Source organism: Ictidomys tridecemlineatus, chromosome 13 (genome assembly GCF_052094955.1).
Source record: "Ictidomys tridecemlineatus isolate mIctTri1 chromosome 13, mIctTri1.hap1, whole genome shotgun sequence".
Taxonomy (NCBI): domain Eukaryota; kingdom Metazoa; phylum Chordata; class Mammalia; order Rodentia; family Sciuridae; genus Ictidomys; species Ictidomys tridecemlineatus.
Window position 1 is genome coordinate 100,301,185 of NC_135489.1, and position 20,420 is coordinate 100,321,604.

A 20,420-nucleotide genomic window follows, 5' to 3' on the forward strand; every position below is an offset into this window, starting at 1 on the left:
ACCAAGTGGAGTATCATCTTTTGTACATTCCTGAGGGACTCTCCCTGCTGAGATTAAAAGAGATATTTTGGCTGTTCCAAGGTGTGGATGGCAAGAGGGGAGCTGAAAGAGAATATGAGGGGTGGTTTGTTCAGCCCTGGACTTTCTGGGATCCAGGGCTTTGGGGACATAAAATATGGGTGGAAAATATTCAAACCATAGCACCATCCTTTTAGATCAAAACATGGGATGATGGGCTCTCTTTTAGCTAAAATATGCAAACATATGTTGAATAATCAGAACAGTGAATTTCAGAGGTTGTGCATCAGGACTAGGTAGTGGCACAGCTCTCTCTACAACACTAAACAAGCTAATCAATCAACAGAATCCAAGCTCAGGATGCATTTGCTACCTGTGGAAAAGAGATAAAATTAAAAGTTGGGATGGGGGTATGAAGCTGTATCATAATGTCCTCTAAGCTAATCAGAGGTGGGTCATAGGGACCCTAATGGCAGTCACCTCCAGGTTCTCCCCTAGATGTGGTTCTTTGGGGATCCTGGAGTTGCCTTCATGTTTGTCCGTTGTATCCCTGGAAGCTCCTATGGATGGACAAAGATGCAGGCCTGGGTTGTTGTGCTTGCATTTTTCTGAGTTTACCACTTTGAAATCTCTTTCCATAGGCAGCAACTGCATACTGAGCCTGAGTTAATCAGCTGCATATACAGGTTTTTCTATTCAGTATTCACTTTTCCCTCTGTGAGGTATGCAAAGGTCAGGGCAGTCCAGGTTCCAGACCAGAGTAGACACCTGGGGGAGCTCAGAGATACAAGGGCCTCCATGGCATAGATTCATAGCAGTTATGCTGTTTGTTTACCCATTGAAGCACATCCTGATTGCTTAAGCTATTGGGGCATTGTGTATAGAACTACGATATGTAATTGCATGCTGTTATCTAGATATACATTTTTTTAAAGAGAGAGAGAGAGAGAGAGAGAGAGAGAGAGAGAGAGAGAGAGAGAGCTAGATAATTTTTTAATATTTATTTTTTTCTTTTTGGCGAACACAACATCTTTGTATGTGGTGCTGAGGATCGAACCCAGGCTGCACGTATGCCAGGTGAGCGCGCTACCGCTTGAGCCACGTCCCCAGCCCTAGATATACATTTTTGAGGAAGTTTTCTCTATTTTTAGGATTGTGTGGTGACACCATGTCTAACTTTAGGGAAATGCCTAGTTTTTTTGATAGTGTTGAACTGTTGTGTGCTCTTACAGCAATGCATGAGTGCCTGTGGCTGCTCATCATCCTCATGGTTGATAGTACACTTAGTAAAGACCGTAGCAGCTCGGTAGGCGTGCAGTGCACCTTGGGGTCTTAGTTTGTGCTTTCCTCATGACAGGTGATACTAAGAATCATTTCTATGCTTCTTTGCCATGTCATATATTTCTTGTGAGTTGTCTGTTCATGTCTTTACCAATTATGTTGTCTTATTGTTGAATATCTCACTATATTTTTTTACACAAGTTTGTTTTAGAGATATATCTTCCAAATATCCCCCAGTGTTTGACTTGTTTTTTCATTTTCTTTATATGATTTTTTTTTTTACAGAGAAATTTACTACAGTCCACATCAGGTTTCCTTTCATGGATTTCTTGTTGTTATTGTTTGTTTGCTTGGTAGCTGGTATTGAACCCAGAGGAGCTTAAATACTGAGCCACATCCCCAGCTTTTATGGATTTTTTTGCGGGGGCTACATATAAAACCTTATCATGAAACATGTGGTCATGCACATTTTCTGGAGTTTTACAGTTTCCCATTTTAAATTCAAGTCTAGGGAGTATTTTGTTAGGTTCTCGCATCCTTATGTGTGGCTTCTTGAAGTGTGTTCTTTTGCGGTCAGTGCTGTCTAGTCTAGGTTCATAAACAGCTTCTTGGGAATTTCTGGAATGCACTGAATCTTCAGATCAGGTTTGAGATAATTTCATCTTAATTATATTATTGAGACCTGAGCAAAGTCTATGTCTCCATTTATTTATATTTCATTTGATATCTTTATAAACATTTCAAGATTTTCTGAAAGTAGGGTTGTACTTTAAAACTTACATGTAAGTACTTCAAATTTGGGGTCTCTATTTTAAATATTAATGCTTTAAAATGTTTCTTATTCCAGTTTATAAATTTCACTGTATCCCCTACATTATGGCTGAAATATAGGAAATCAATGAAATTTTGTCTATGGGTCATGTACTTTGCTGCTTGCTCTCTCCATCCATTCTGATCAAGACATAGGATGCTGGGCTCTATTTCTTTTTGATTTCAAAAATCATGACCTGGAATAGTCAGAACTATGAATTTCAAAGCTTCACTGTGCCTAGCACAAGGGGGTGTAGCTCTGAACAGTGAACACCTAGCACCCAGCATCCTGCACTGCCCACAGTGGCCAGCGGGGACACTCAGAACAACCTTCTCTGATCAACTGCTTTTGGGGGCTGTGTTCTGTGCCCTAATCAAACTTCCTTCTCCTGGGGACCCATATAAGAGACGCCACATCTAGGGACTCCTAGGGGCTTTATCTAAGGTGTAGAACAGAATGCTTTTTTAAATTTTTTTTTAAAATTTTTTTATCCTGGGAACACACCTAGAAAGATACCATGGACTGGGGATGCCTGGTGGATACATCTATGGTGAGGACCAAAGCTTCCTTCTCCCTGACACCTACCCATGGAGACTCCACTGTGGATTCAGGATGACTGAAGTCCATGTGAGGAAAACATGAGGAAGAAGCTTCTTGTGTACTGCCTGATATGCTGAGAAGGAGGTTCTGCCATGTTCTTTACTTTCTCAGGTAATATTTTAGCAGAACTTATTTTACAACAGTATTTCTTACTGAGGCTTTGGCTGCTCATTATCATGGTATGTCAATGTATTTTGTGTGGCTTGAGTGTCTGAGGACACAAATGCCCACTCAAGATGGTGCAGGGAGGGCCCAGTGCCTGGAGTCTCATTGGGGCCTGAGGGTAAGGGCTCATGAAAATGCAGTAAGAAGCTCTCAGGAGTCTCTAGGGTGAGAGATGCAAAGATTATGATGGATTGTACTACCTGAATCCTGGGTACCTGCAGAATCCTCATTGCAGTTACCAGAGCCTTCTGCAGTGAGGTCAAATGACAGACTGTGCTACCCGTAATTCTTGGGGACCTGCAACTTGCAGAGACCTCTGCAGAGAGGGCTGTACTGACAAAAATTAAACTATACTACCAGTTACTTTTGGGTGGCTGCTCTGCCCAGCAGCTTCTGGGGTGAGAATTATAAGGGCAGAATGCCAGACTTCAATGCTCAGAGTCTCTGGGGATGCCTACATACCCTGTAACCCTTTAAGTCCCAGAGGTTTCTGTGGTGACAGTTGTATTGTTAGAGCACACTACCTAGAATATCTAGGGTATCAGGGAAATCATGGGGTCTTCACCTTCTGTGATCCTCAGCAGGACTGTGCAGGCAAACCCTAGACTTCATTATCTAGAACCATGAGGGACTGCAGCTCCCAGCATCCTCTGTGGTGAGTGTGCAAACCATGGAACTGCATTACCGACAATCCTAAGGGGGAATTTTAGTTTCAGAATTTTCTGCAGTGAGTAGGAAAAACACAGGACTATATTACCCACAAATCTCAGTGCCAGCAGCTGTCAGGATCCTTTGTTGTGAGGACTGTTGGACTGAGAGCTTAACTACAGTATCCAGAATCTTTGTTGGGGTGTGTTGCCCAGGTGAGTATGCAGTCTGTAACTCCCAGAGGCCTCCCAAGTGAGATCTGTGAATTATGCAGGTCAGACTACAATACCTATGATTCCTGGGGACAGACTAGTGAATGTGTTTCCTGCAATTCCAGAAGGCTTCCACAGTGAGGTCTTTAGTACCAAGGCAAGCATGTGGCCTTCAGTTCTCATAGCCCTTGCAGTAGGGACATTAGGCAAAACAATGGAGTACCTTATCCAGAATCCTCAGGGGGGAATCACAGTTTCAGTATCTGCAATAGTGAGGGCTACAGGGTAGGGAGCTGGACTACACTACCTAGAATTCTTGGAGGTGCCCGTGTCCATGTGGCCTGGAATTCTCAGAGGCTTCCACAGTGAGGGCTATGGAGGCAGAAGACAGGACTATGCTACCCAGAATCTCTGGAGGCCTGCAGCTCCCAGACACCTACCTTTTGAATACTGCTGGGGAAAGCTTTGTATTGCACTACACAGACTCCCAGGGGTGTCTAGGCAGGCTTGTGCTACACAGATCCCAGAGCTTTGATGGTGAAGTCCACTTAGGTAGGATGGACTGCACAACCCAGAATAATCAATGGCCCACAGCTCTCAGAGACCTCTGTGGTCAGGGCTGACTGAGTAGAACTGACTACAATACTCAGAATTCCTGGGGGCTCTGAGCTCTAAGTAGAGTTGAACATAGTACCAGGCTATAATATCCATGATCCTTGGGGGCTTGCAGCTCCCAGAATCTACTGTAGTGATGGTTGCATTGGCAGAACACCAGACTACACTGTCCAAAATACCTATGGATGCCTGAGTGACTGTGTGGCCTGCGATTTCTAGAGACCTCTGTATGGAGTGGGGGCTGCATTATAGAGACTGGATTACACTGCCCAGAATTTTGTGTGAGTGTATGAGGGTGAATGTGCTACTTGAAGCCCCCATAGGCTTCTGGAGTGAGGGCTGAATGGCCAGAATGCGACTACACTGTTCAGAATCACTAGGGATGCCTGAGTAGCCTGCAGCCCACAGAGACCTCTGCAGCTTGGCTGCATTGTAGAATACAAGATTGCACTACCCAGAATCCTGAGGGTATGAGGGTAAATGTGCTACTGTAACGTCTAGGCTTTTGGGGTGAGGGCTGCATGGGTAGAACACCAGAGTCCACTGCCAGGGTTCTCCAGGGTGTCTGGGCCAACACATGGCACAACACAGCTTCCATGGTCCTGAAGGGCAAAGACTGTGTGAGCAGAGCACCAGACTACACTGTCCAGAAACCCTGAGAACCCTGAATCTGTTTATCCTGCAGCTCCCAGAGGCATCCATGGTGATAGCTGGATAGGCAGGACAGACTCAATGATCTAGAATGCTCTCATAGGCTACTGGGAATTTGGTCTGAGCTCAGGTTCTTATACCCTCCCACAGTGATCACCTTGGGCTGGGAATTAACAGATTTTCTTAAAACCCCTGATTCTGAATTGGAGCAGTCCCTGGCTAAGTCACACTGTCTCAAAGACTACATGTCCTCGAAGCCTCTGAGGTGGTCTGTTTCTGGCTTCTGCCCTTGGGCTGAGGGTCTAGACTCCCTGTAGCTGCCTCCCTCTGTGCCTCTGCCCGCCTGTCTCAGGCTGCTGCAGCCCTTGGCCTGGTGGAGTGCAGTGAGGGGTTCTCCTGGAGTCCATTTTTCCTCTTCTGAGATTCCACTCCTCAGGTCCACAGCTAGATAGAGCAGTGGGAACATATTTTATTCATTAACTGCTGAGGGTGGAAGAAGGTGCTGACATTCACCAGGGAGCCAGGAGAGGCCCCGCCTTTGAGCTGGGAGGAGCCCCTGCACAGCACATGGCCAAAGGGGCGTGGTCAAGAAGGGGCAGGGCCTTGCCACCATCTTTAATGCTTCCTCTTGAGAGTGAGGAGCTGACTTCCCCCTCAGGACCAACCCGGGAGAGCTCCAGTCCTCGGAGTGTTGGGTCACTCCACAGCGAGTGGCAGAGCTCCCTTCTCAGAGCAGATTGAGAGAGACCCAGGTTGTGGACGCTCGTGGGTCATGCCTCCAGGGACTCACGGAGCTCCCTTCTCCTCAGAGCAGCCTCAGTGTTGATTCTTGGCTTAGGGACTTTCGTGAGTTGTGTCTCTAGGGATGCCTGGGGTTTCCTTCTCCTCAGCAGCTTGAGAGAGACACTTGGTGTGGGGACCCTCGTCGGCCACATCTCTAGGGGTGCCTGGGGCTCCCTTCAACTCAGAGTGGCCTGAGGGAGATGCCTTGTGCGGGCACCCTCTTGGGTCATGTCTTTAGGGATTCCCAGGATTCTGTTCTCAGAGAAGCCTGAGGTAGATGCCTGGTGTGGGGACCATTTTGGGTCACATTCTAGGGACACTGGGGGGCTCCCTCATCCTTACAGCAGCCTGAGGGAGATGCCAGGCCTGGGGAGCCTCGTGGGTCATGTCTCTAATTAGGCTGGGGGTTCCCTTCTCCTCAGAGCGGCCTGTGGCAAATGCCAGGGTTGCTGGGCGCCAGAGTTCCTGTGCATGGCTGAAGGGGGCGTGGCCAACCAGGGGCGGGGCCTCAGCACCATCTTTAAGGCCGCCTCCTGGAGAGTGAGGAGCTGGCTTCCCCCTCAGGACCAATCCAGGAGAGCCCCAGTCCTGGGAGTGTTGGGTCACTCCACAGGAAGGGGCAGAGCTCCCTTCTCAGAGCAGATTGAGAGAGACACCCAGGTTGGGGACTCTCATGGGTCATGCCTCCAGGGACCCTCGGAACTCCCTTCTCCTCAGAGCAGTCTCAGTGGACTCTTGACTGAGGGACTTTCGTGAGTCGTGTCTCTAGGGATGCCTGGGGTTCCATTCTCCTCAGAGCAGCCTGAGGGAGAAGCCTGGTTTGGAGACCCTCGTGGGTCACATTCTAGGGACACTGTGGGGCAGCCTCATCCTTACTGCAGCCTGAGGGATATGCCAGGCCTGGGGAGCCTCTTGGGTCACATCTCTAAGTAGCCCTGGGTTCCCTTCTTCTCAGAGCTGCCTGGGGCGGTTGCCAGGGTTGCTGTGCTTGGCCAAAGGGTTGCTGTGCATGGTCAATCAGGGGTGGGGCCTCGCCGCCATCTTTAATGCCGCCTTTTTGAAAGTGAGGAGCCTGCTTCTCCCTCAGGACCAACCCGGGAGAGCCCCATTCCTGGGATTGTTGGGTCACTCTACACGGAGGGGCAGAGCTCCCTTCTCAGAGCAGATTGAGAGAGACCCAGGTTGGGGTCTTGGCTTAGGGACTTTTGTGAGTCTTGTTTTAGGGATGCCTGGGGCTCCCTTCTCCTCACATTGGCCTGAGGAAGACGCCAGATGTGGGGAGCCTTGTGGGTCGCAACTCTATGTAGGCCCTGGGTTTTCTTCCTCTCAGAGTGGCTTGAGGGAGATGCCTGGTGTGTGGACCCTCATGGTTTATGTCTCTTTGGATGCCTGGGGTTTCCTTCTCCTCTGAGTAGCCTGGGGGAGATGCCTGGCTTGGGGACCCTCATGGGTTATATTTTTAGAGAAGCCTGGGGTTTTCTGCTCAGAGCAGCCTGAGGAGATGCGTAGCATGGGGACCCTCATGGGTCATGTCTGGAGGGACACTTGTGATTCCCTTTTCCTCAGAGCAGCCTCAGAGAGACGGCTCAGAAGCTTCTGGCAACTCTGGCAGCCGGTGAGGGGATGGTGGGAAGCATGAGGAGCAAACATATAATGTCCACATCATGGCCTCTAATACTAAAATAATATTCATAACATGACATCAAAAACTAATATAATAGCTACCCTGTGGTCTCTAATCCAAATATAATATACATACTATAACATCTAAGGCAAAATAGAATCTCCCTGTGATCTTTAATACTAATATGATATCCATAGTGTAGCACCTAAGGCTAATATAATAGCTGCCCTGTGTCCTTTCATGTTTTTATGGTATCCATAGCTATTGTGGTTTAGATATGAGTTATCCTTTAAAAAACTCATGTGAGTCAATGAGATGAAATTTAAATGTGTAATGACTGGATCCTGAGAGCATTAACCTACATCAGTGCACCAACTTAATGAAAGCATTAATCTAATTATCCACTGATAGGGATTAACTGGGTGGTAACTGGACAAGGTGGGTAAATGGTGGCAGTCCTTTGAGGTTAATATTTTGTCCCTGGGGAGAAGAGCGCTCATGCTCCCCCCCCCCCTTATTGTTTGCCAGCTTTTCTTCTCTACAGTTTTGGCAATGATGTTCTGCTTCAATTTGGACCAAGAGCTCAGTGGTAGAGTGCTTGCCTAGCATGTGTGAGGCACTGGGCTCAATTCTCAGCACTGCATATAAATAAATAAAAGTCCATTGATTACTAAATTTTTTTTTTAAATGAGCAATTGAGTTGTGTGTCTTTGGAGTGAGACCTCTGAAACCATGAACAGCAAATAAGCTTTTCCTTTTTAAATGTTTTCTTGTCAGATCTTTTGGTCACAGTGGTGAAAAAGCTGACTAAATCAGTGAGTGGGTTTTTGCTATGAATAATCTATATGATTCAGTAGTCTTTACAGATGGTTTGTTGGGGGAGAAAGTTTGAAATATTTAGAGATAAAGCTGGGAAAGGTTTAGTAAGTTGCAGGTGGAGCTTAATGAGGGATTCTGGTCCAATTTCCAGTTTGCCCAGAGAAATGTAAACCTGGGATGAAGGAAGTTGTTATTGTTCAGGACATTACCACCACTGCAGAGATGCTAAATTACTTTACCCAGAGACAATATAAAAGATGGCTTGTGGGCATCTTAGGAATTGAAAAGATCTCACCTATCTCTGGCCCAAGGTTATAAAAGTAAAAATTCTTTGAGACCATTTGTGCACCTGCTTGAACAAGAGGGTTGGGTAGTTGTTTCACCATGCCAGGCACTTAGAGGATACTACAGCCATAGTCATAGAAATCTTGCCTACTGGTTGAGATGGTAAAAGAACTTGGCATCAACCACATGGTGCTTTTTCTATTATCTTCTTTTTTTTTATTGGGGGAAATTGGAGTTAGGGAGTTATGGAGGCTTTCACTGGGATTTCAAAGGAAAACCTGGGAGGCCAGGAAAATGGTTAGTTGCTGTGGGCAGCCTCTGAGAGTGTGATGTATGAAGTGAGAAGGCAGCTGAAACTGTAGTGGAGACCCCCAAGATTAAGAGATTCCAGTACCATGGAGAGCCTGCCAAGGAAAGCTGTGGGAATCAAACAGATGTATAAGCTGAGAGAGTCTTGTGGGTGGCAACCAGCAAAGCCATAGGGCAGAGCTGCACAAGCCCTTTTGGAGAGAACATCACTATGCCATGTGCCTCAGATGCTGGTTGTGCAACTATAGGTTTTATGTGCCCAATTGAGTGTTAGTGTTTGTTTGGTCCCACTGATACCAGTCTTGGAGATCAAGAACAGGTCCTTGTTTCCCTGATGTTGAAGATTAAACACCCATGAAATGCTTAGGTAAGCATAGCAACCAAGTTTTATTTAAGAAAGAAATGAAGATAGACTTCTCCAAAGAGAAGGGAGCTCAGAGTTGAATGTCTGTGGGGATGGGTGTGTCTTGCCCTTTAATATACCCCAGACCCCCCACATATGTGCCTAAGGGCAGGAAGAAGCAGGAATGTGACAAATCTGGTCCCTCCAGTCTAGGCAGTGTTGCAGGCAGATTGCTTTTTCGGCAAAGAAAGCATGTGGGGAGTCAGTACAGTGGGCTTATTTTATATAATTATTCTCTTAACCTTATGTTTCTACCATCCTCATCTGTCTCTCCTTGACACCACCCCTTCTTTAAAAGACCCTGTGCTGTTATTTGTTGATTTTTATGTAACTTGTTTTTGATTTTTATGGGAGCTCATTGCAGAGAATTTGCTTTGAATCTCAGAAGAGACTTTGGACTTGGACTTTTGAGGATGCTGTTAAGAATATATGGACTCTTGGACTGGGATGTAGCTCAGTGCCAAAGCATCTGCCTTGCATCCACAAAGCCCTGGGTTTGACCCCTGGTAATAAATGGAGAGAGAGGGAGAGAGAGGGAGAGAGAGGGAGAGAGAGGGAGAGGGAGAGAGAGGGGGGGAGGGAGGGAGGAGGAGGGGGGAGGGGAGGGAGGGAGAGAATGAGAATATGAGAATATATTGTTTCTTGGAAATGGACTCAAATATTTTGCATTGTGAGTGGACCTGAGCTTTTCTGGGCCAGGGTCAGAATACTATGGTTTAGATATGAAAACTCATGTGGGAGAAAATGTAAGAAAGTTTTCAGGTGAAATGATTGGATAGTGACATCCTTAAACTGATCAACATGTTAATTCACCCATAAGGAAAACTTAATAATTGTAGGTAGGTAAAGTGTGGTTGGAGGAGCACTGGAGGCATTCCTTTGGGAATATATTTTTTCCCTGGTTTCTCCTTCCTGTTTGGCATGTCCTGACCCACTCTCCTCCTCCACACCCTTGGGTGAGGTGATGGTGTTCTGTCTCACTTCAGGCCCAGAGACATGAATCCACTTTCTGTGAATGGAGACTTTGGAAACTGTGAGTGCCAAATCAAAATTTTTATTCTCTAAAATTGTTCTTGTCACAAATTTTAGACACAGTGGCAAAAAAAGCTTACTAAAACAATACTGCCTAGAAATAATATAATAGTGGCCCTTTGACTTTTTATGCTAATGTAATATTCATAAATAGCATCTAGAATTAATTTAATAGCTACCATATAACCTTTAATGGTATTATTATATCAATACTATAGTATCCAAAACTAATATAAGCCTGCACTCTGGTCTTTAATACTGTTTCCACAAGTCAGTTCTTATCCTTAATGTCAATCCTATAATGAGTGCACAGTTTTGAGAAAAAGGAAAAAGAAAGTTTATTGCTTTGATAGCAAAGGATAAACACAGGGGACTCCTGTCCCAAAGTCTATGATTCTGCCCATCAGGAACAGAGGCCTTTTAAAGAGATTATTCAAAAGCTACATTGCATGTGTCCTCTGTCTGGAATTGTAATTTACTTGTTAATTTCAGAGGTAGTAATTTCTGAGATCTTCTTGTACCATCCCCAAAATCTTTATGTCTTAATTCCTAAGGTGGATGTGTATTTAAGGACAGAGAAATCTTCCTAAATGGGAAAGGTAATCCTGTTTCTCCTGAGATTAGGTAGGGGAGAGATTAGGGAGGAGCAGAGAGAGAAATAAAGAAATCTATCTATCTATCTATCTCAAGTGCTCTACCATTGAGCCACAACCTCAGCCCCAAGAAATATGTCCTTTTAAAAAATAAGTTGGTTGGGGAGGTGGTAGTTTTGGCTCACGTGGTAGAATACTTTCCTAACACATAAAATAAATAAGATAACAGGTATTGTATCCATCTACAAACGAAACCAAAAAATTTAAAAAAAAGACAACTGCTTTCAATGTCAATATTCTACTATATTAGTCATTTATTTTTAAAAAATCAATAAAAATATTCTACTATATTAAAAGATAGTTACAGTGGATGAAGGGAAAGCAAGGAACAAGAGATGGGTAATCGAGAAATGAAAGATGGAGACCAGGCAGAGATACACCCCAGAGTTTGTTGGTCAGAGCTGACAATGCCATCTCTCTGTAGGAAAGAGAGGCAAAACAGGCTTGAATTCTGGGAATTTTTATAGAGCAGGTACAGGAATCAGAGCCCGGAGGATTCTAATATTAAAGGTTAAGGTTTGGGTTGGTATGGGGGAGTGATGAGCCTTTCTCAGAAAGGGCCTTGCGTGGGAAAGTGAAACTTTTTCCTTAAAATGGCAGCTGTCATTTAAGATGGCCATCCAGATGCTAAGCAAGGACCTTATAGTGGCAGAGCAGAAAGGGCTATATTCAAAGTATAAAGTGGACCACTGTAATAATACTACTATAATATCCATAGTACAGCAACTAAAACTAATATAGTAGCTGTCATGTTGTCTTTAATCATAATGTAATATCATAATGTGGTCACAGGGCAGCTTTTGTATTAGTTTTATAGGCCACTGCATGGATATTAATATTAAAGGCCAAAAGGCAGTGATCATATCAGTTTGGTATGCCATAGTGTGCATGTAATATTAGTGTTAAACTGAAATAAGAGCTGCCTTGTGCCCTTTTAATACTAACATGTCATCTATACTATGGAATTGTAACTGATATAATAGCTCCTCTGTGAACTTTATAACTAATATGATATCCATATTATGGCATCTAAAACTGATATATTAGCTGAAATGTGGAATTTAATGTTAATATTATATCTATCCTATAAACCTAAAAGTAATATAATAACAGCCCTGTAGCCTTTAATATTAATATAATATTCATATTATAGCATCTAAAACTAATATAATAGCTACCCTGTGGCTCTTAGTATTAATAGTATATCTATATTATAACATCTGAAACTAATATATGTGCCCAGTTCTCTTAGTACTCATATGATATTCATTAAATAACATCTAAAAAACTGATGTAATATATCTTGTGGCTTTAAAAATTTTTTTTCAGTTATAGATGGACCCAATGCCTTCATTTTATTTGTTTGTGTTTTTATGTGATGCTGAGGTTCAAACCCAGTGCCTCACATAGGTAAGTGTTCTACTACCAAGTCACAACCACAGCCCCTCTTGTGGCTTTTAATAATAATATGATATCCATATATAGCATCTAAAAGCAATATACTATCTTTCATGTGGCCTTAAATATTAATATACTATTCATACTATGATATTTATAACTAACATAGTAGCTGCCCTTGGTCTTTAATATTAGTATAGTATTCATATAGTGACCTATAAACCCAATATTATAGCTGCCCTGTGACTTTAAAAAAATTTTTGTGTTAGTTGTTTTTATTTACTTTTGTAGATGGACACAATACATTTATTTTATCTGTTTATTTTTATGTGGTGTTGAGGATCGAACCCAGTGCCTCACATGTGCTAGGCAAGCACTCTACCACTGAGCTATAACCTCAGCCCTGTCCTGTGGCTTTAATACTTTTAATGTAGCATCAAAAATTGATAAATTACCTCCCTGTGACTTTTAATATTAATATAATATTCTTACTATAGCAACTGAAACTGATAGCACAGCTGCCCTGTGTCCTTTAATACTAATATACATTCTATAACACTTAAAAGTGACATAATATTTGCTTTGTGGCCTATAATATTAATATGCTATCTATAAGAGCTTTTAAAACTGATATAAGAGCTGTCCTATGTGGTGTTTAATGATGATAGTATTTTAAAGCTGATATTATATCTTTCCTATTCCCTTTAATATTGATAACTTATCCATATTAATATATTTAACACTGACAAAATGACTGTACTATGGCATTTTTTACAGGTTAGACCCTGTAAGTCCCAGAGGTTTCTGTGGTGACAGTTGTATTGTTAGAGCACACTACCTAGAATCTCCAGGGTACCAGGGAAAGCATGGGGTCTTCAGCTCCTGTGATCCTCAGCAGGACTGTGCAGGCAAACCCTAGACTGCATTATCCAGAATCCTCAGGGACTGCAGCTCCCAGAATCCTCTGTGGTGAGTGGGCAAACTATTGAACTGCATTACTCACAATCCTAAGGGGGAATTTGAGTTTCAGAATTTTCTGCAGTAGGTGGGAAAAACATAGGACTATATTATCCACAAATCTCGGTGCCAGCGGCTCTCAGGATCCTCTGTTGTGAGGACTATTGGACTGAGAGCTTAACTAAAATATCCAGAATCCTTGGTGAGGTGTGTTGCCCAGGTGAGTATGCAGCCTGCAACTCCCACAGGCCTCCCAAGTGAGAGCTGTGCATTATGCAGGTCAGACTACACTACCTACAATTCCTGGGGACACACTGGTGAGTGTGCTGCCTGCAATTCCAGGAGGCTTCCACAGTGAGGTCTTCAGGACCAAGGCAAGCATGTGGTCTTTAGTTCTCATGGCCCTTGCAGTAGGGGCATGTAGGCAAAACACTGGACTACCTTATCCAGAATCCTCAGGGGGGATCACAGTTCCCAGGATCTGCAATAGTGAGGACTGCAGGGTAGGGAGCTGAACTATACTACCTAGAATTCTTGGAGGTACCCATGTCCTTGTGGCCTGGAACTCTCAGAGGCTTCCACAGTGAGGGCTATGGAGGCAGAAGGCAAGACTATGCTACCCAGAATCCCTGGGGGCCTGCAGCTCCCAGACATCTACCTTTTGAGTACTGCTGGATCAAGCTTTGTATTGCACTACACAGACTTCCAGGGGTGTCTAGGCAGGCTTGTGCTACACAGATCTAAGAGCTTTGATGGTGAAGTCCACTTAGGTAGGATGGACTGCACATTCCAGAATAATCAATGTCCCAGAGCTCTCAGAGACCTCTGTGATCAGGGCTGACTGAGTAGAAATGACTACAATACTCAGAATTCCTGAGGGCTGTGAGCTCTAAGTAGTCACTGTATAGTTGAACATAGCACCAGGCTATAATACCCATGATCCTTGGGGGCTTGCAGCTCCCAGTATTCACTGCAGTGATGGCTGCATTGGCAGAACACCAGACTAAACTGTCCATAATCCCTAGGGATGCCTGAATGACTGTGTAGCCTACAATTTCTATAGACTGCTGCAGGGGATGGGGGCTGCATTGTAGAAGAGTGGATTACACTGCCCAGAATTCTGGGTGGGTGTATGAGGTTGAATGTGCTACTTGAAGCCCCCATAGACTTCTGGAGTGAGTGTTGAACGGTCAGAATGCTAGAGTACACTGTTCAGAATCACTAGGGGTGCCTGAGTATCCTTCAGCTCACAGAGACCTCTGCAGCTGGGCTGCATTGTAGAATACAAGACTGCACTACCCAGAATCCTAGGGGTATGAGGGTAAATGTGCTACTTGTAGCCTCTGGCTTCTGTGGTGAGGGCTGCATGGGTAGAACACCAGAGTCCACTTCTAGGGACCTCCAGGGTGCCTGGGCCAGCACATGGCACACAGCTTCCATGGTCCTGAAGGGCAAAGACGGTGTGGGCAGAGCACCAGACTACACTGTCTAGAATCCCTGAGAACCCTGAATCTGTGTAGCCTGCAGCTCCTTGAGGCATCTATGGTGAGAGCTGGACAGACAGGACAGACTGAATGACCTAGAATGCTCTCCAAGGCTACTGGGAATTTGGTCTGAGCTCAGGTGCTTCTACCCTCCTACAGTGGTCACCCTGGGCTGGGAATTAACAGATTTTTCTTAAAATTCCTGATTCTAAAATGGGCAGACCCTGGCTAAGTCACTCTGTCTCAAAGACTACATGTCCCAGAAGCCTTTGCTTTCAGGTTTCTGCCATTGGGCGCCTGAGTGAGTGTCTAGACTCCCTGTGGAAGCCTCCCTCTGTGCCTCTGCCCACCTGTCTCAGACTGCTGCAGCCCTTGGCCTGGTGGAGTGCAGGGAGGAGGTTTCCTGGACTCCATTTCTCCTCTCCTGAGATTCTGCTACTCATGGTGCCACAGCCAGACCTAGTTACAGCAGGGGGAATAGATTTTATTCAGTGGAAGAAGGCACTGACATTCACCAGGGAGTTGCGGAGGTCCCGCCTCTGAGCCATGAGCAGCTCCCTCCTGGAGCATGTGCACTTGGCTAAAGGGGCGTGGTCAAGAAGGGGCAGGGCCTCGCTGCCATCTTTAATGCTTCCTCCTTGAGCGTGAGGAGAGCTGGCTTCCCACTCAGGACCAACCAGGGATAGCCCCAGTTCACTGGAGTGTTGGGTCACTCCACAGAGAGGGCAGAGTTCCATTCTCAGAGCAGATTGAGAGAGACACCCAGGTTGGGGACCCTCGTGGGTCATGCCTCCAGGGACTTCCGGAGCTATCTTCTCCTCAGAGCAGCCTCAGTGGACTCTTGGCTTAGAGGCTTTGTGAGTCATGGCTCTAGGAATGCCTAGGGTTTCTTTGTCCTCAGCGCAGCCTGAGGGGGATGCCTGTCTTGGGGACCCTCGTGTGGCATGTTTCTAGGGTTTCCAGGATTTCCTGAGGGAGATGCCAGGGTTGGGGACCCTCACAGGTCATGTCTCTAAGTAGGCCTGGGGTTCCCTTCTCCTCAGAGCGCTCTGGAGGAGACGCCAGTGTGGGGACTCTCTTGGGTAACGTCTCTAGTGACGCCCGGGGTTCCCCTCTCTTCAGAGTTGTCTGAGGAAGACTCATGGTGTGGGGAGCCTTGTGGGTTGTGTCTCTAGGGACACCCGGGGTTCCATTCTCCTCAGAGCAGCCTGAGGGAGATGCCTGGTGTGGGGCAACCCTATTTTGTATTATAGATAGGGTTTCACTGAGTTGCTTCATGCCTTGATTTTGTCGAGACTGGTTTTGAACTCAAGATCCTTCTGCCTCAGCCTTCTGAGCCGCTTAGGTTTAAATGTTATTACTTCTAACAAAGCCAGAATTTATTAAAAATACATCCCCTGTATTTTTAATAATGAACCACATTTTTTCTTTAATCTTTGCTTAGTTTTGTTCAATTTTTTTAATTGTAGAAGGACACAATGCATTTATTTTATTTATTTTTGTGTGGTGCTGAGGATCAAACCCTGCCTCACACATGCTAGGCAAGCACCCTACCACTGAGCTACCACTGCCACACATTTTTCTTTTGATGGAGAGTTTAATTAGTAAGAAACCATCCCTCCAGGTCCCTCTTGCTAAGGCCTCCCCCTCCAGACCCCGCCTCTTCTCCAGACCCCACCCATAATTTTTGGCCCTGCCTGTCCTCCTGAACCACCTTCTCCCTCCTTTCTACCCTGTCTCTCTACATCCTACTCATGTTCTAGGGCCTGTCCCTCCCTCAGGTCTTACCCATCTGCCAGGCCCTGCACCCTTGTGGCTCATTATACCTCTCCTTCAGACCCTGTTTCTCCTCCAGATCTTTCCCTTCTTCCTGTCCTGCCCCTCCTCCAGACCTCACCCTCCTCTTTTTAATTTTTTTTTTATTGCACGTGGACACAATGCCTTTATTTTGTTTATGTATTTTTATGTGGTGCTAAGGTTTGAACCCATTGCCCCACACATTCTAGGCAAGCCCTGTACCATGGAGCCATAAATGCAGCCCAATCCTCCTCTTTAAGACCCTGCCTCTTCTCCAGACCCCACCCATCTTCCAGGCTCCCTCCTCCTCCTGACATTCCCTCCACCTCCTCCAGACTCTGTCTCTGCTAGTCTAGGATGAGCAGCTCCCTGGCTGCTGTGCTAATTGGCAGTATATTTGTCATGGTGCACAAATAATGTCCGTTGTGTAAACACTGACATCCTGCATTGGATGAATTATCGTGACTGTATCAGAATTCAATATACCATAAAATAACTTTAGAAAAGTCACCTTTCTCTCTTTTTATTTTCTCTATAGATCATGAAATAAAATCAGAATTTGTTAAAGGGCAGATGACAGTCAGCCTTGAGCCCTGATGATCCCAGGATCCCATCCAGTGGGGGAACTCTAAGTACCAGTCCAAGGTTTTGTATGCTAATTGATTCATTTTCTTATTTTAGAGTTATTTTGTAATATAATTCCCCATGGCCTCCACGTCTCCAGTTCTGTGCAGTAGGTTTTTCCAATTCAATTTTGATTAATATTCTTTCAGTTTTCTTCAGAATTTTTAAAATATTTTTTTAGTTGTCTGTGGATCTTTTTATTTTATTTATTTATTTTGTTTATTTATATGTGGTGCTGAGGATTGAACCCAGGGCCTGAAACATGCCAGGCAAATGCTCTGCCTTTGTGCCACATTCTAGACCTTTATAGAATTTTTAATTCTGTGGACTTCTATTTTTTTTATAAGGAATATTTTAAAAATTACTTTTAGCTTACTTTGTTTTTGATTGAGAGAATTGGCTTTTTTGAGAGAATTTTATTGTTTGAAAATGCTCATAATCAAATGATTTTAATTATTTTTCACTTATTAAGTTATCTTTGGAGACAGGATGTGTAGCTCAGTAGCAGAGCACTTGCCTGGCATGTGAGAGGCCATAGAGTCCATCCCAGCACCACACACACAGATGTCTTTGACAGGACTCAAGTATGAGAGATATGGTTTAAAAAGATCATGTATTGGGGCTGGGGTTGTGGCTTAGCAGTAGAGTACTCGACTAGCATGTGTGAGGCCCTGGGTTTGATCCTGGGCACCACATAAAAATAAGTAAATAAAACAAAGGTATTGTGTCCAACTACAACTAAAAATAAAGATTTTTTAAAAAGGTCATGTATTTCCACATACATACATATGCCACAGTGTCTCTTCCAAATTCATATGAAATTATTCTAAGAAAATTTCAAATCAGTTTTAAAAGAGAAGAGGGATGATATTTTTAGTGTCAACTATTGATATTTCATGATATTTAAAACCACTATAGATGAAATTTTCTGAGATACAAATCATTACAAAATGTAAGAGACAAGTCAGTAGCTGCTTTTTTTTTGCAATTCAGATACATTTACTAAAAATAAGCTTTTTTTAAAAAAGGATATTTTTTCTTCTTTAAAATTTAGAAAGCATTTCCATATGTCCTATTAAAGTTCTACATTCAGCAGAAAGTTCTCTTATTCCTTGCATACAAAGGGATGGGCCTTGTAATGAGCATGATACTTTATGTTGTCAGGAATTCTTGTGAGAGAACTCTTTGTTTTGCCTCTGTTCAAAATCTTATTTAAAAATGTATTAGTTTGGGCTGGGGATGTGGCTCAAGTGGTAGTGCGCTCGCCTGGCATGCGTGCGGCCTGGGTTCGATCCTCAGCACCACATTCCAACAAAGATGTTGTGTCTGCCAAGAACTAAAAAATGAATATTAAAAATTCTCTCTCTCTCTCTGTCTCACTCTCTCTCCTCTCTCACTCTCTCTTAAAAAAAAGTATCAGTTTGCTTTTGATTTCAGAAATTTGACTTTCTTTTGAAATTATGTATTTATTAGTATTTAGAGTTATTACATGTGGGGAATGCCATGATTACATTTTATCCTAATGTTATTCTAATGTTGTGTTAATAATTTCCTCAGCTAGGTTATGTTCATTTTTCTTATCAACAGTCAATAAAGCCTTTTTTGTTGTTTTGATGTGAACATGCTTTATGATGTGACACCACTGTTCATGATGGTCTAGGTATGCAATACACTATAAGGAGAGTATTTTGATTTTGAGCGTCTCAAGTGTTTTAAGTCCAACAAGTTTCCTTAAGAGGAATGATTATTCATTTTCTATTTGATTACACAAATAAGATACAAATTCTTTTTTTTTCCTTTTGTGGTTCTGGGGGTTGGTCCTAGGGACTCCTGCATGCTAGGAAATCTTTCTACCACTGAGCTACATCCTCAGCCCTATAGATCCTTTAGTTGTCATTAGCTTCATGATGAGCTAGTTATAATAAAATTACTTAGAATTTCAACTAGATTTAGACTCATACAAGAGTTTGGGCACCCATAGCTCCTTGTGATTTCTGGGTATTGAATCCATGGGTGCTAACCCTAATCCTTTGGCCTTTAATATTAATATTTATCCATACTATTGCATCAAAAAGTGATATAATAACTGCCCTGTGGACTTTAATACTAGTATAAAATCAATACTATAAAATTTAATTGATATAAATGCTACCTTGTGACTTTAAATACATACATGGTATCCAACTATTATAAAATTGATAAAATAGCTTCCCTGTGGCAATTTATACTAATGTAATATCCTTATTCTAGAATCTAAAGCTAAAAAAAAGCAGGAAAGTGACATTTAACATCAGTACTATAACATGACAAACTAATGTAATAGATTCCCTGTGGAATTTAATACTAATATAATATCCTAATACACTATGTAAAATAAATATGATAGCTCTACTCTAGCTTTTAATACTGATGTTATATCCATTCTATAGTATTTTATACTAATATATTAGCTGTCCCGTGAACTTCATGCCAACATGATATCCATATTGTAGCATCTAATGCTAATATAATAATATCTTCCCTGTGACCTTTAATATTTACTCATACTATTGATATTATAATGTAATATCCAGATTATAGCATCTAAGACTAATATACTATCAGCCCAGTGAATTCCAGTAATAGTAAAATCTCCACAGAGAAGCACATAAAGTTAATATAAGAGCTGTTTTGTGTCTTTTCATGATCATATGATATCTATAATATGCAATCTAAAAGTAACAATATCTAACTTTGGTTTTTAATATTAATGTAATACACATACTATAGCATCCTAAAGTACTATAGCAGCTGCCTTGTGGTCTTTAATACTTTTATAATGTCCATATTATAGCACATAAATACAATATAATATCTGAATTTTGGTCCTTACTACTAATATCCATATTATAGCATCTAAAAGTAATAAAATATGTGCCCTATGGGCTATAAATGTCATATGATAGCCATACCAGAGCATCTAATACTAATATAATGGCTGCCCTGTAGCCTTTGACTTTAGTATAATATCAAAACTTTGTCCTCTGAAACTAACAAAATAGCTGTCCTGTAGCCTTTTAATACTAATTTAATCCATATGTAGCATCATTATAATCTCCATGTAGCCTTTTATTCTAATATTATATTCATACTGTAGACTCTAAAATGAATAAAATAGCTTCCTTTTTGCCTTCAAGAGTAATATGATATGCACTGTGGTACCTAGAAAATATTATAACAGCTTTCCTGTGGTCTTTAATACTAATAATATC

General features: G+C 43.0%; 1 long non-coding RNA gene across 1 annotated transcript; it reads left to right on the plus strand.

The window, feature by feature from the left end:
- Positions 1-739: 739 nt before the first annotated feature.
- LOC144370215 (uncharacterized) lies at positions 740-17,957 on the plus strand. The gene is made up of 3 exons (XR_013430114.1): positions 740-1,095; positions 2,619-2,821; positions 17,084-17,957. It is a non-coding gene; the product is annotated as an uncharacterized LOC144370215 (long non-coding RNA).
- Positions 17,958-20,420: the final 2,463 nt, after the last annotated feature.